Consider the following 17,748-nt stretch of genomic DNA (forward strand, 5'->3'; position numbering starts at 1 on the left):
CATGTGTGACACAGTGTCAGCTAAACTCAGCCAACCTATTTGTATGAATGCTTCTATAAAGCCTCTTTGAACTTCTTCAGATTCATTTTTTTTCTCTTGAAAACACATTGCTAATATTAGAAGCTATTCAAAGGAGACAGGCAGGGGACAAGGTCATTTCTCCAAATATATTGATCACGAGCCAAAGCTACAGTCTCTGCCAGGTGCACAGGGTTCAACAGTGATTTGAACTGGTCTGTCTGTTTCATTCTGTAACATATACAGTCACTTGAAAAATATGCGAATGTGTGCCTCAGCCAGAGTGGTGTACGCAGTCTTGTGTGCGATCAATTGCAAAAAAAAAAAAAAGTCTGTCAATTTGTATACAGTCTTTATTGAAATACACAAAAAGTCAAAAGAGATATTCTGTGTTTACTGAATCAAGTGAATACAAAATTCCACAAATACAAATAGTGCAAAGATTACAGAACTAAGAACCACCACCGCTGTCTGATCCAAATAAGCTGATTGTACACAATGACAACTGCAAGGTAAAGAGCCTAAAGGTCACATAAGGGTCAAAGTATAACTTTAGTAAGTAAAATTTATTTATATAGCACATTTCACAGATAAAAATCACAAAGTGCTTTACAATAAGATCAGACATACAAGTTAAAATTAATTAAAAGCCCGTTTGTATAAAAATGTCTTCAGCTGCTTTTTAAAGGAGTCAGTAGAGTCTAGACAGCGTAAAGACAACGGCAGAGAGTTCCACAGCCTAGGTGCCAGTGCCTGAAAAGCTCGATCCCCACGTGTTTTAAACCTAGTACGTGGGACCACCAGTAGCCTCTGACTTGAAGACCTAAGTGCTCGGGATGAAGCATGAGGTTTCAACAGGTCAGAGATATACTGGGGAGCTTCACCGTGCAGAGCTCTAAAAGTTACAACTAAAATTTTCAAATGAACCCTAAAATTTACAGGCAACCAATGAAGAGAAGCCAAAACTGGAGTAATGTGTGACCTCTTGTTTGTACCAGTTAAAAGTCTTGCCGCTGCATTCTGTACAGACTGAAGGCGATCCAGAGCTGATTTGTTGAGACACGTAAAAAGACCGTTACAATAATCCAAACGAGAAGAGATAAAAGCATGAATAATCATCTCAAGTTCTGCCTTTGACACCAGTAGCCTGAGTTTAGAAATGTTTCTTAGATGATAAAAACAGTTCCGGACAAGTTGTTTAGAGTGTTTCTCAAGAGACATCGAACTGTCAAATATAACACCTAAGTTTCTGAGACTCGACTGAAATGAAGGGTCTAAAAACCTGATATGCTGCCTAATTTCTGAGAGCATGTGATCAGGTGCAATAATCAAAGTTTCTGTTTTATCTGCATTTAACTGAAGGAAATTGTCATTTAACCATTGTTTGATTTCTGACAGACAATTATTTAAACAAGACAATTTATACAACTCAGAAGCTTTGAAAGAAAAGTACAACTGAATGTCATCAGCATAGAGATGATAAGAAATATTATTGTAACGTCTGATAATGTGGCCTAGAGGGAGTATATACAGCAAAAAGAGAACAGAACCTAAAACAGATCCTTGAGGTACCCCAGAAGACAGAACTGATGTTTCCGACAGCACATGATTTATACAGACAGTAAAGGATCTCTCAGATAGATACGACATAAACCATTTTAAAACAACACCAGTAATCCCAAACAAGTCCTTCAGCCTATTTATCATGATGCTGTGATCAACAGTATCAAAAGCAGAGCTGAGATCCAACAGAACCAGAACAGTGTAACTTTAAAGTGAACTTTAAATAAAGCTCAAATATATTCTTTTAAATATTCTAATGAATCCAGGCTTAAAGTTTGAAACTAAGTACTGATCGTGCTTTAAAGAGCTTATGAGAGACATTAAAGCATTATAGTACATTTACTGCCATTTCAACTATTTTTAACGAGCGTAAGAAACTGATCCTGGGTGATTTTGTAGACCTGCAATACCATCAATAGAATCACGACCATCAAAAAAAGACGGTCATCTGATCCCAACTTTTTTCTTTTTGAAGTCGACCAACACTCGTGTCCCTCCATTAAAATTAATTGGGCCATTTCCACACCCTGTTGGATTACACCTGAATGATGTGATTTTATGTCATCTTGAATTATCGATTCAGCAACATGTCCAGGATACAACATTAAGAAGGAAAGGTGCTTATAATAACAACGTTTAGCATAATAGCACAGTATATAAATGTACTTAATGTACTTTCATTAAGGATTCATTAAGTTGTTTTCAGTTTTAATGTCAAGCAGCTGCAAGCTGACTTATCCATTTTTCTTGCAAAAAGCCACAGTGAGCTGGAATAACATGGCTGCAGCATGGAGTGTGTAGCCTGCCTGATTAGTTGGATTTCTGCTCTTATGGTGCATCAGATGTAAATACATACATACATACATGAACAACTGCCAAGGTCCTCTTAAAGTAGCTCAGATACAAACACACGCACACACACACACACACACACACACACACACTGAGCCCCTGGTTTGTCCCCCTGCCCACTTCCTCTGCAGCCTATGGTGTTTCCGCTGGGGTGAGACAGTGCCAGCTCCCTCCCTCTGCTTCCCAGTGGGGTCCTGCCTCCCGGCATCTGTCAGGGCAGCTGTCTCTCCTCTCCACTCTGCACTGCACCACACTATGCCAGGCCTCCACACAGGATCGTGAGCCACACATGCACGCTAGCATTAAAACACATCAAAACACGATGGGACGTGTCTTCATAGTTTTTAAACAAAAAGGTTTTCACGAATGGTTTAATCAGGTGATGCAGACCACCGAATTGCTCCGACGGCAAAAGACTGCAGTCAAATGAAACACATATGTGAAAGCGAGGGCTCATTAAATCTTTCTCATGTATATTTGGTGTTTCTTAAAAATATAAACAGCCCCCAGTGATAGCAGAGTACGCTTATACATCCATCTTCGTAAACTGAGTCTGTCCTGTCTGTTCCAAGCCCTCTACAAGCATTTGTTTAACGGCCGGTTTTTTAAAAATGAATATGAAATCAAGTTCAGTTCTTTTTTTGTTTTTTTGTGGAAGCCTGCAAACACTGTCTGGCTTTATATTATTTTATTTGTTAGTCATATGAACAAACCCGGAAAGGGATTTGCGACATAACAGCCAAACACAGGGAGAAGAGAAAAAAAAACACAGAGAGCAGAGATGAAAGAAGGAGGGGTAGCTCAGGTCCAGGTGTGCCAGAAGCTTCAGGAAATAAACATACAGACACTGAGCTACACAGGTGCTGAAAAATGACCCTTTTCCTTGTGAGGCACAGCAACCCAGGGAAGTGTGCATATGTGTGTGTGTGTGTGTGTGTGTGTGTCTGGGTATGCGTTGGGGGGAATGAGGTATAGCCGAAACTGAAACCGGATAAAGAGGACAGTGGACCGAAGAAGGTTACCCATGACTCTAGTTCTGACTGCAAGGCTAGAAGAAGTCTGGCATCAACAACCTCCTCCCATCTCTGCTGGTAAATACAAAACACACAAAACTCCCTTCGCTCCCATACAACATACACACTGTGCACTCTTACAGGTAGTACACACACACACACACACACACACACACACAATGCATGTGCATTTACAGACGAAAAACACCGTCTCTGCTCCACCCCCTCCCCTTGGGGTAGAGGTCCATCCAACACAGATGTAGCCCTGATTAATTGGGCGCAACGCAGGGAAGTGGGTCTGGAAACTACCTGGCAATTTCCTGCAGCCTATCCTCCCCCACCACCTTCTCTCCCCAAAACACCCCCTCTCCTCCTAAAATTTGGATCACGTAAGTCAGCAGGTGGGCTGCTGGGAGGAGTGTCTGCCGTGTGGCGTTGATATTCTGCCTGCGTCCAGCTCGCTGGGCGCCCTACATTGCAGGCACTCCCTCTGGCAATGCTTGCCTTGGCTCTGGGCTGAGTGCTGGAAATGCTGAGAGTCTGACAGACTCCATGGGCGCACATACAGGTACACACACACACACACACACAGACATGCAGAGAATGGACCACTCTCCACTGGCGAGCAAAGCACATCATAGAAAGAGTAAAAAAGGGAGCACCAAAGGGAAAGAAATGGCAAAATAGCGCAGAGGATGGACAAACAGAATTTACCACACACTTTTTCAGAGAAGCATGTGGATTACCCCAGCGAAACACAGGGAGGCTTTTTAATGAAAGCACAGGAAGGGGGCAGCAGCTGGTGGCATGTGTTTGAGCCGGGAGGATAAGACCCTTGCGCCAGCTCCCCCTTCCTCTCTTGCTTTCCTCATCTCCTAACGCCTCCTTCATCCTATAACCCCCCCTCATACACACACACGCACATCCAGTAGAAAATGAAGTCCTTTGTCCGCTTCACCACTGCCTGTCCTGGAGTTGGGCCTGAGCTGTGGGGGCCTGCTGGTCAGCCAGCACCAGAACCAGAGGAGAACCAAGTTGAGCCCCTCACAGTGCTGGATACAGTCTGTCTCCACAGACCAACACAAGTCCCCAGTTACCCGGTGTTGGGAGAGGAAAATACAGAGAGAGACATCAACAGAATGGTTGGACAATGCCAATAACAAAGATGGACAGCAGAAAAGCATGGTCAAAAGTGTGGCCAAAATGACAAGGAAAACAGGATATTTTTCACAAAGTCACGCAGTGACAAGATGTCTCAGTTCTTTTTTTTTTCTTTTTTAAATAAACAGATAAAGTGCTTGAGGATGGGGAAAAAATTATTGGGAAATTATTCAAAAATAAAGAGAATTGAAAGGAAACACAAAAACATAGATATTACAAATATTCAAACAGTGAAACAGAAAATTGTAGTTGAGTTAAGTATGTCAGAGTTAAAGTAAGAACAAATATGTAACAAACAAATGTTTCAAACCCTTGGGGTAGTTGTTAAAATAATAAAAGTGAAGTGCATGGTACAGAATTTATCCAGAACTGCTTGTGATGAAGGACTTGTACATTTATGTGTAGTTAAGTCACTGAATGAATAGTGACATTCAGCAGTTATTGCCTTATTTATTTCTTTTAGTTGTAGTTATCAGTAGAAGTACACAACAGTGGAATGTATGTATGCATGCATTTAGTCAACTTTTTGTTAAGTCTTGTTTTTTCAGCTCTGTTAAATTACTTTATTTTGTATTAATTCATACCTTTTTTAAAGCTTTTTTTTTAAATATTCTTTTTTTTGCCTGTGCTGAGGGGTCTGTTGGCTGAGAAGATGCCCTCTTAAGAGAAGAAGTTGGGCCTTTCAACACTACTCAAAACAGGAAGTGTTAACTGGGACATGCCAAATGTTGCTACACGACTGAGGGTAGTGGGGTAACTTGTATACCTTAAATTATGTTGCTCATTTTCTTTGACTTTTAAGTTACATATTTTCTTATTTTCTTGTATTTTATAGCTTTAAAGTTGTAAAGTAAGTATTTAACAGATAAACGTGATTAGTTGTAATTTGTTATCTACTTCAGTCTGATTCAAGCTTCTCTTTGACTCTTGTTTGTCTGGTCTGTTGTTAGTTTTGTTTGAGCAGTTTATGATGAAACTTTTGTTTCCTGTGTTGCCATGACAACTTGAGTTTAGTTCTGTTTAGGGATGGGAACTGATACGAATTTAGTGATGGATATCAAATTGATATCACTTACCGATTTGATTCAATATCGATTCTCTTATCGATTTTCATTATGTTCTAACTGCCTCTTTTTTGAGAGTGGTCACCATCACTAAGCAGCATATCAGTGACATTATATTCATGCAAATTAACTTCATGCTGTGGGTGAAATGTTTGTCCGTCTTTGAGGTATTTTCCCTGCTTTGTTGTGATCAGTGTTGGAGTCGTTACTCAACAAAAACAATTATTACACATGTCACTTTTATTTTCATGCTACTCTGTGAAGTAGCTGAAAGACATCAATATAACCCAAAGCTACTGCCACACACACCAACATAATTCCCTATCCTAATGAGGACACACAAATAATTTTTCTCTTAGTATTTAGGTATGAACACAAAGCAAAAATGAAAATCAGCACAGAGACATATTAAAGCGATGCCCACAGTGATTCTACTGTAGAAACATGAACAGGTAGAAACAGAGGCAGCAGCCTGTCTGTTCAGCAGGCTGGGCTGGGGTCAGCATTCACTCATCTTTAACATCATTCTGGGTTCTTAGGTTGCTTAGCATTAGCATGCTGTCTGTGCAGATGCTTACAAGGAGCTGAAGTTGTGTTAGCAGCAGAATACAGCTGTTTCTGTCTTGCATGCAGTTTCCATCACGCTCTTCTCCTTTTGTGCAATAAAAATAAAGGTTATGCCCATATCCACGCTGTAGACTGAAGACCTCCTCCTTCCACACACAACTGAAATCAGCTGATTGGAGCCCAAGTGCAAGTGGAACTGGTAAGTGGGATCGTTGTATATTTTTTCATGAAAAAAACTTAGTAATCTGTAAAGATATTAGTGTGTACAAGTGTATTAAAACTAGAGATGGACCGATCCGATATTACATATCGGTATCAGTCAGATACTGACCTAAATTACTGGATCGGATATCAGAGAGAAATAAAAAATGTAATGATCCATTAAATATCAAACAAGCACCTCACGAAACTTGCATAACTCGGCTCATAACCGAGCAGTATGCACCACGTGATAGAGCGGCTGTGGCGTGTGAGACCTGTTGGTGGTCTGGTTGAGTATTTGTAGCCCTGCTACCAAACTGGCATTTCATCTCCGAGGAAGTGATCCCATAGAGAAGTAAAGCAAGTGTGTAAGTTCATCTCTGAATGTTTGTAAAGCATTCCCGCGTTAAGCTTAACAACGATATATGGAGCGACTGCCTCTTCTCTCCCTCCCTCTCCTGCTGCTACTTCAATCGAAACTGATCAATGATCAGCTGATCGGCTTTTCTGTCGTGAGTCCGTCTCTCTTGTTTGTTTATTGCCCACTTCCTGTCAGAAAGAGGAAACCAGCGGCTGAACAACAGCAGCACGTTTAAGCTTGATAAGCTGTTGTTAGAATCTATTTATTATTACTTTCTAGACCAGGATCCTTTTCTATGTAGCTGACGGCTGGTAACTGTGCAGGGGCGGATCTAGCAAAGTTTAGCCAGGGGGGCCGATAGGGCATGAACAGGGAAAAGGGGGCACAAAGACATACTTTTCTTTCTTATTCTCATTTAAAATATCTAGCGTTTAATAAATAATTATCTGAATCTTACACCCAAAGTTATAGTAACTATTAAGTCTAATATACCCTAGTAAGCTATACTACTTTTTCCTTTGGGAAGGTACCATCTCTGCAGTTCTGTTGAAGAAAGATGTTGAATCAATTTAATTATTCTTGAAAAATAATTGATTTCTGTGCATTTTGTTTTCACACTGCATCAAATTAAAGTTGATTACGTCGATTAAGCATCATGAGGTGGGGGGTGGTTCCCCTTCTTTTTTTTTTTACTGGGAGTTTGCAACCCTATTAGTTAGGTTGCTTAATTTTTCTGCTAAGTACTCTTTAAAATACCAGAATTGGGAGGGTGGAGTAGGTAGGTTTAAGTTTATTAGATTGATCTGTATTGCTGAACTATGAAATATTTTGGGTGCAGTGTATTTTTTGCATACAGGTATAAAATAATAGCTTTAGTGTTTTGTTTTGTTTTTTAAAGTTGAGTATAAACTTATACAAAATGCAGCAAGATATTTAAAAAACAGTTTTATTGATTAAAATAAACTTGAACTATATCGGATTCATATCGGTATCAGCCGATATCCAAATTTATGATATCGGTATCGGACATAAAACAGTGGTATCGTGCCATCTCTAATTAAAACATGGGTGTATATTGAGGTTTGAGCCTACTTCAACTGCAGTCTTTAATACTTGGTTCATGGATTAAATTTTAAGGCCCAAGGTGGTCACTTGCTAAAACATTTTTTAGTGTTTGTAGGTTCGGTACATCGGGCTCTGAATTAACCTTTTTTCCACATTGAAACATTCATTGCTTGTCTTAGTCTTGGCTTATTTATTTTTTCCTCACTTTTAAATCTGGTCTTCAGTGCCTTTTACTACCATTATAGAAACTATTGTTCATATTGTATTTTCAGTTTGTTTATGCCTGACAGAGATCCCAGTAATGTCAGTATAGTTATATAAGTGCACTATGATGAAAGTCAGGGCTGGACTGACATACCGGACATTTGCCCGGTGGGCCGGAGCACTTGTGGGAATTTATTTTCTTTGTCAATATATTATATAGCCTACAGGCTGGCTTGAAGGGCCACTATACACTGGCCCGACAAGCACTGACGAAAGCCCATTGGTTCATTGTCATTATTGACAATGGATTGCCCAATCAAATTTCAAAGCTCTCCCCTCTCCTACCTTCCCTGTGTGCTCATACACCTTGTGGATGCCAGGACCAATTTTTGTCCCAGTCCAGGCCTAATGACAGTGCTTACAACATGTTAGTGATTATAGTTAGTACTGTCATTGTTCTCGAGTGCCACGTTTGCTTCTTTATTCTGGATGCACATCTGCACACATATTTGCAGTAACTACTTCTTGAGATATTATTCCAGTAACAATGCATTTTTCCTGTCTACAGTTACAGTCCAAGTTTTCAGTTCTTCAGACACAGCTAGTGTTATTTGCATTAGGCTACTTCTACAGTGTTATGTGCCTTCAGTAAGAGTAGATCTTAAAAATACTACTTATTAGAAAAAGACTGAGTAGATAAAAGATCTTGTTAGTTTTTCATAAATGGATCTGCATGACCTTGTCACCCCACTGACCCACCAAATCCATGTTTGCTTCCCAACCCCTCTTATTTACCTCCTAGCATTTAATCTGCTATTGCAACACATTCAGGAATCATTTTGGACAAGCAGGCCACAACTTTTCTCTCACTCATTGTTCCCTCAAAGCTTGCAAGGTTCTTGCCGCTCACTGCATTTAAAGAATATCTTATTTGACCCATACTGACATTGTTTTTGTTGTATTGGGGCTATTGAAACTTACCTTTCTGCAGGTAACCAGTCTGTTCATTTGCTTGCTCAAGGTGTCTATGAGTGTGCATGCTGAGGTCTTGTATTGATTTCAAACAAACAGCTGCTGCTTTTTCTTTTCTGGTAATGTAAGAGTTCTAGTGCAACAGAGAGGATCATTCCCCAGAAATAAACATGAACTGTGTACTGGATATTAGTTGTTTGTTCAGAACAGCAAAAGACACAATGGTTAAAGCTTAGCCGAATGGGCTATTGTTGTGTTAAAATACAGTTTTTACCGAATGCCTAAACCCTAACTGTGATTCCTGTAGCACAATTTCTAAAACTAGTCAGACTTATAGCAAAACCACTCACTGAGTGTGCAAAACTAAAAGCACAAAAACTGCTTTGCACTCAGTTTGCAATTTTGTAACACACACTTTGCAAGACTGTAGGCACAATTCACTGCACAACACTCAATTTCCAAATTTCCAACACACTCCTAGCAAAAGTATACACATGTATGGCTATCATTAACACTAATTTGCCAACTGTCTGGCACACTTTCACATGTGAAAACTTTCTTAGATAATTCGTTCACTTTGCAATCAGCCTAAGCACTATAATACAGGTAAGCTGTGTGTGCGGAGTACAATGGTGGGAGCAGAAAGAGTGAGAAGTAGAGGAGGCCGAGGAAGAGGACGTGGAGGTGAAGAAGTAGGATGAAGAGGACGACAAGGACAAGGAGGAGCAAGAGGAAGATGAGGAGGGGGCAGAGGAAGCATGTTCACTGCAGACCACGTAACCCATATAGTCATTATGGCGATTGCAAATAATCCTATACTTGGAAATAAACACTTGTGTTTGTTTTGATGTGTTTGACTAAACACCAGTACTTGAAGTTTGGATTCCTCTATGCTTATGGATCTATGACAGAAGTATGAGCTCAAACTGACATAGCCTACCTTGTGCACAGGGAAGGCAAACGCCAGATGTGTTTTGTATTCATACCATCAGTGTGCAGTTGGCGCATTGTGTGCTTAGTAGATGATGGCTTGTGTGTACTGTTTGATACGGAAACACCATTTTTACGAAGGTGTGAAGAGTTAATCTAGCTGTGTTTGCTTTTGCAAGAGAACTACAATGTTTTGATTATTGGGTGACAGGTTTTCTTATTTGTGTGAAGAGTTTTGCAAAATTAGCCAATAGTTACAAAAAATGTGCTTAAGCAATCAGAAAAAACTGTAAGCGCCCTTTAAAAACTGAAACGCAAAAATTTACAACAATTAGCCACAACTCTAACCCATCAGGACACAGAAAGCCAGTGGTGGTGCCTGGGACTTTAAGAGGTTGGGAGATTTCATTGCTGTGTTCCTTTAGCTGTCCCTGAGCAGTATGGTGGCACACACTAGGGATGTTCTTGATTTGCAGCAGTCTTTAAAGTGGCTGGTATGTCAACATCACATTCACATGAATGCCTGAAAGAATTTAACCTAGTGGTGAGAGGTGTCGAGGTTAGTGGTCTCAGGAGCTCAGCTCTGCTTTTTTGCAGATGATGTGATCCTGTTTGATTGATCATGATGACCTCCAGTTCTTATGCACCTGAGTTTGAAGCAGTGTGAGCTTCAGATGGGGAGAGGAGCTTGGTCATTCAGGAGGGTCTCAGAATAGAGCCTTTGTCCTCAACAGCAAAAGGATCCATTTGAGGTAGTTTGGGCATCTGAACCAAATTCCGCTTGGTGAGGTGTTTCAGGAATGTCCACATGGGGAAAGACCATGGAATAACCAAGAAACAGTGGACAAATTGTGTCTCTCAGCTGGCTTGGGGACACCTCTATGTCCATTCATAAGAGTTTGTGGAGATTGTTGAGGAGAGGGAAGTCTGGGTGTCTTCACTTAAACTGGTCACCTAGATGGTGCTAAATGGATGCATCCAAGATTTCCCAGAGTATTACTTTATTTAGAAAATGTGCATAGTTTTTACATGGAAACTGTATATCAAACCCTTTACTTAAAAAAAAAAATGGACTGAGAAGTGAAATCCTTGTTGATGATATAGTTCGACTACAGGGTTAGCTGCAGTAGGCGGTCTGTTTGACAGCAGAAGGGCTTGAACCTGGCTTCTCTGGTTGAAAGATTTGCTTCACAACCAACTCTGTACACTGACTCTCCTGAAAACCTATTTACAGTAATGTGCAATATAATTTAGTTCCTGTGAGCCTGGGTGAGTGTAAATATCATTACAACCCATGGAATAATTATCTCTTCGGACAGAGAGACACCCCATTGTATCTGCATTGCTACGCTATGGTGCAGTGTTTTAGACTGATTATTATACACTCAGGTTGTTTGCTGCTGTAGAAACAAAGTAAAAGCTTCATATACCTTAAATATAGAATGTGAGCGTGATAAACCACAAACCTCCAGAGATGGATGGGGTAAAAACAGGAATACAATCTTGAGTAAAATGTAACGGAATTGACAATAACAACAATAAGCATAAGTCTAGTTTATCTCTACTACACTCAAGTTGTTCACCCAAATGGTTCTTATTGAGTTTATCTGCTCTGTGTGAGGTTTATCCACAGTTACATGTAAAAACATAACGTAGGCTTCTAAATTCTAGTATTTTGTAACTTTCTATATTGTTGAGCCAGAACTATTATACCTTGCTGTGTGTTTTATGACAGTCTAAAGCCAGAGCCAATGACTGGTGATAAACAAGCCTGGCTAGTTTTTCCTCTGTCATTGCCACTAATAGCAGCATAGCCCGTCCTCATTAGGCAATTTTCAAGCGACTTGAATTCATTCTTTCTTTGCACATTGACACCTCATCCTCCATCCATCTAATGAACCATACACTGGTCTAAGGAGGATGGACTGATCACCACCAATGATCATGTGTCTGTGACATCCTTTTTTTTTTTTGCAGCTACACATATTGGACTGGTCACATTTCCAAGGGGGGAAAAAATCTGGCTGAATTGGTCCTGTGACTCAGGTGGTGAGGGTGCCCCCTAGAGACAGGGAAAGTCAGTACTGCTCTTGGATGATGCCGATGGACCACAGGTTTTGTTTTGGGATTTTTTCATGGCTCTTAAGGTCTTTTTGAGCAGGATGCTGACTGAAAGTGCACTGAATCCTTGTTCTCCTGTGTATTCGAATATGGCAGGCAACAGCCTCCACACATGGCAAAACACCAGCCCGAGAGCCATTTCCTAGCAACGTAGGTCTTCTGCCCCAGGAGGAATCTGGAGGCCTCTGCTGTAGTTGTACCATGCATTTCCTGGAGGGCAATCGGCTTTTCCCTCATCTCTTCACTGACTCCCTCACTCCTGGCCTATGTCTTTGTGTTTCTCATGTGAATATTCTTCATTCTAACAATTTTTTTTGATAGTTTCTCGTAAATAGCTTTGGAAAAGGGAAATATTAACAAAAAGCAAAGCTAAGAACATAACTAATACAAAGCCCAGGCTTTTCTGACCTAAAATCTCTTATTTTTGATCACAGGTGGCTGTTCTTGTCAACATTGCCTCACTTTTTAATTGTTTTTTAACCTGTACCTATACGTTACTTTTGACTAGCACTTAATTAAATCCATTTCAGGTCAAAGGTAAGTAAGAACCTGGGGACAGCATCGACCTCAGAACCAGTGGGCTTTATTTGAAGTCTGTACCAAAAAACACAAACACTAGAGTAGAGCTCAGAACAGCAACCGTAAACGTCCCCCTGTGGCCTGTACACATGGCAAAGGTGTACACTGCATAGGAATATTATATCACGAACTATTTATTAAATTGGGTAAAGATGACATTTACAATAAATCTTGACAAAATAAATAATCTTGCAATACCTTAGCCAATTACCAGAGATTACTCAGATTTAATGTATAAAACAGTGTTATGTATCCTGCCAAAAGTGAAGTTTCCCATGACCTTGCATGACCTTTTATATTCTGCTCTAAGAAGCAAACCGAAAAAACAGAACAAACTCCGCTGAGCTTTGGTGTGACAGAAGGTACTCAGTGAAAACAGCCTCTGCATGCAACTGCTAACATGCGTGTACTTTTCCTCTCCGTGCTAGTCTCCTTCTTCCCAGCTCCATCACCACAAACCACCGTTCCCACAGTATTCCCATGACTCTCTGCTGCTCCCCCTCTCTTCCCGCGAAGGGCCCAGACTTCACCAAAAGGCAGGAGGACTGCGTTGGCGAGCAGCAAGCTGCTCTAGCCCACCTTCCTCACATCTGAGAACCTCTGTGAAATCCTAATCCCCAGAGCAGGGTGAAGCGCAGGCCCAGCTTGCCTGACCTCTCTGGTTGCCATGGATACAGTGCACTATAAATAAAACAGAGGGGGCTTTTTTTTCAAGCAGTTTGGCAGGGCTGTGTGGCCTGCTCACTGGTGGGGCTTATTTTCTCTCTCCCTCCCTCGTTCTGTCTCTCTTCTCTCTCATTCTACTCCCCCCTTTCACTTACTCTCTCAATCACCGAGCGCCTGTCCTTTCTCTCTGTCTTGCGCTTCCTCCCTCTCTGTGTCTCTGCGGCTCATTCAGCACTTTCATACCTGTATTCAATGAATCCTTTGCAAAACACTTCAGCACTTTGAACGCGTCATTGTTCAAAGTAAAAGCGCAGGCAGGCTACTCATTTGGCTGGTAGCTGTTTACATCTGGCAAGTAAACACATGCACAGACCAAGTTGGCAAAAGGAAGACCTATTTTCTTCGTGGTGGCAGAGAGGCAACAAGAGACAAGGGAGGCTGAGTGTGCTCCGCACCGATTCAGGACTGCGCTGCAGATTTTTGTCTGGCAAGGCGAATCTCGGGAGGCTGGAAAATAATTTGGTCATGGCTGTGGGAGGCTGTTGGGAGTGGGAGGCATGCGGGTGATGTGGAGGAGAAGGTTTGAGGGGTGACTGGTTGGTGGGAGGAGGAGGGGGTAGGGTTTTGACCGTCTCGCTGTGGTGAAAACATGCTTGACACTTCATTCCTTTCCAGTTAATGTGGAGCGTACTGCAGGATGTTAACCCTCTGCCTGCCTTTTGGTACTTGGTCTCCACTGTTGCACAATACCCGGTCCTCCCCAACACTTCCTGCTTTACAGCAGCCCAGGGCTTGAACATTCCTATGAAAGAAAGTGCTGCGTACCTCGGGAAGGACAGTTACGGTGTCTACATTAGCCGAAAGCGTGGTACTGAGAGACAACACAGACCTGCTGTACTGCATTGAAGTAGCTGTCACGGCTATTTGAAAATTTGACCACTTACACGCCAGATACTCTTAGGGAGAATTTTAAAGAGCAAGCCGCATTTCTTGGACCATCTGCTTCATGTGAATTACACAAAAAGACAAGACCAGGAAACATCCACAATGTTGCCTGGGAGACAGAGGTCACATGAGACTATGACTCACCGAAACCCAGAACTACCTAGAAACCAATGACCCTTGCATCATGGTGGTCTTTACAGTTTGGCAACATGCAGAAGGTTTAGTGTCGTGTCAGTGCATGAATAACATGTGAGACGCTGCCCCTTGGCCACCGACAAATATACAGTTCAACTTTCAGAATCAGATACCTCAAAGGGAATCAACTTCACTGCCACTCACTATTCTTCACACACACACACACACACACACACACACACACACACACACACACACACATGCATATACACTGCATTGTGTGGTTAGCAACCTGTATCCCTGCCATGGTTCTAAAGCTGGTGTGTGAGTTTGTGTGTGTGTGTGTGTTCGTGCAGACCTGGAGAGTAGGGAGTTAATGCAGGCAGGGCTGTGGCAGTCCTCCTGCCCCTCAGCCAGATTAATCATGCAGGAGAGACACAGCAGGCCCCCGTTCATTCTGCCTGGGGGTGAAGCTGTGCCCGCATGCTCTCCATATCACATGGCCCTGGCCCCCCTCTCTTCTCTCACTCTCTCTCTCTCACTACTAGGGTTGCTGTGGATGGGGCTGGTGCTGGAGGAGAGGGGGAGTTATTGGTGGTGTGGTGGAACGCCACAGCACGCAGTATAGCTTTCTTTCTTTCCTCCACATTGTTCGTTTTTTCCCCTCTCTTTCCTCTCCTCTCTTCACTTCCCCTTGTGTGAGCGCGAAACGAGTGAGGCAGAGAAAAAAAAAAAGAGAAAAGAGAGAGAGAAACAGGCGTCCATCTCTCCTGCAAGGAGACAACAACAGCTTCTTTTTTATCTCCCATCGGAGGGCCCTGACGACAGCAGTGGCCGCGCTCGGTGGATGAAGAGAAAAGTGTGTGTGCGTGTGTGTGTGTGTCTGTGGGGCCAAGGGGGGTGGGGGGCATACCAAGGGACTCGCCACAGATATCTCCTGGAAACTGCTCGACGATGTCTCTGCGCATCAGAGAACAGCCACAGCCATTGTTAGGCTCATTGAGGGACGGAGATCTATAGGCGGCATTGCACAGTTGCGTGCTTCAGCACTTTCACTGTGTTGCACAAGTACCTAGAGCGTGAACAATAGAACCTACTATGCATGCTACATGACGTGTTGTGCTGTAAATCCTAAAAGACGACCTCGGTGATGAGACCTGATTGAGGAGTACATTTGGATGTGGACTCGCAGGTCGTTTGTCAAGTTATAAAGCACTTTCCTGCAGGAGAGAACACTGTTGCCCTCTGTGTGGGCCTACGCAGATACAAGATCCACACCAGTCTAGACAGCAGTGTTTTGTTTGCAATGACTTTGCAGTGCCAGATGGGAATATTAGAGTAGCTCATCATATCATATGAAAATTATCTTACAGTCATAATCAGGAGAAAAAAATTGTTTGGTTCAAAAGACATCAGGTGAGAACAGATGCATAAGCAAAGGCCTAAGGCTATATTTTATCTGGTTTTACAAAATAGTCACGTTCTAATAAATATTAGCCCTTATCTGAATAAATGAGATGAGAGCCACAACTTAAATTTCAGTAGTCATCAGGCATAAAGACTATGTACAGAATGATCATCCGAAGGAAAAATGAGTTTCAGAAGTTTCCTTATTTTGCCCCATAATAAGGATTAAAAGGCGATTTTGTCTTACTACGTATCTGCAAAGAAAAATGAGAAGGAAACTTAGCTACTTCTTCACTACAGAAACAAGCAGATATGCTTGCCACTGCTTAGCTGAAACTGTCATTAACCTCTGCTGTGTGCATGTGTCAGCGCAACAACACAGGGGGCTTGCATGTTTATTGGTTCAGCTGTTGCATGCTTTTTGAGGGGTGGGCCATCTTTGCTGTCGCAGAGTTTTCCAAAAGATTTCCATTCAGGAATTCATGCTCATCTCCTAAAATATCCCAGACGGATGCAAAAATCATTCTACAAACACAATGACATGAAATGCATTTGCCAATGGGTGACCAAGACAAGGTAAATCAAATATTCTTTAAATACATATAAAGAATATTTTTTTACTTTAATATTGTCACTTTTTCATACTATCTTAATTACCTATGCTTATCTAATGAAATCATTCTCTACACCAACATTTTCTTATCTTCTGTCGATTACTGTATTGCTGTTCTTAGATTAAGTGATTAAAAGACCAAGCAGTGTTTACGGCAGAGTGAATGCAGTCTTCCTACATTATCCATTTTTGTAACGGTTTTAAATTCAAGTTAATAAAACCCACAGCATACACACACACCTACTATCTGAAGTCATCACAATCATTAAGGCAGAAGCTGGTCTCTCCAAGGTGTTCATGGATCTGAGGCACATCTGGTTCCAGGTGAAAAACTCTGACGTATTCAGTGTAATTAATACAATAGCTTGTAATGAAACTTGTTAAAATGGTGCCAGTGTGTGCTTGTGTTTGAAAGGAGTCTCGATCAATCAGCAGCGTCATGACACTCTTACACTGTGTCTTTTGTAGAGTATAGAGCTAGCGCTGAGTCATGGGCTCTGCTTTGTAGACCTGTGCATGCATGTTGCTGCCTATCCAGACATTACAAAAACATCAATTCTGTCACCCCAAACTTGCGTGCCATTTTACTTCCATCTCATGTGCTCCTGTGACTCCTGCCTTAAAATCCAGTACCAGACTTTTTTCTGCTGGACAAAACACAGACAAAGACCACTTCCTGTCTAAATGTTGTTAATTATGGCACTGTAGGGCATCAGAGGGCCATTTGCAACTCACCATTAATAAGTGAGTGGTGCATTAACTTTAAAGGTGCTGGAGTGTTGCTGTTACTCACCCCCAGTTGGCTGATTTGTTACAGGGGATGTTCTTTAAACAGATTAGCCAGGTGCCAAACATTAGCCAAGGCAACTGCAATCTGCAATGGAAATCGCAGGTACAAATGTGAAAATATGCCTCAATTTTTGCAAAGATTTGAATTTCATCTGCAGGCTTGGAGAGCATTACTGGAAATTAAGCAAGAAATGTCTGAGCACAGCGATACCAAGCGTGTGGGTGTATCTGTTGTGCTGCTGAAATTAAAATTTTACACTGACCCTGGTGAAGCATGCAAGTATATTTGCTGAGGCTGGACATCTAAAAGAGGCAGATATTCTCAGTTCACCAGCTGCAACCTACATGTTACAGAATTTTTTTTAATTTTTTTTTTTTTTTACAGGTTTTTTTCCCCCCTTTTTTCTTTTTTTTTTTTTTACAGTAAATAATCAAATTATTTCAAATGTTTTGCCCTCTGAACGCCACATAAAACATTTTTTAATTTCTTTTTTATTGGGATTACAGTGATGAAAGTTAGCT

The sequence above is a fragment of the Astatotilapia calliptera genome, chromosome 10 (assembly GCF_900246225.1).
Source record: "Astatotilapia calliptera chromosome 10, fAstCal1.2, whole genome shotgun sequence".
NCBI lineage: Eukaryota > Metazoa > Chordata > Actinopteri > Cichliformes > Cichlidae > Astatotilapia > Astatotilapia calliptera.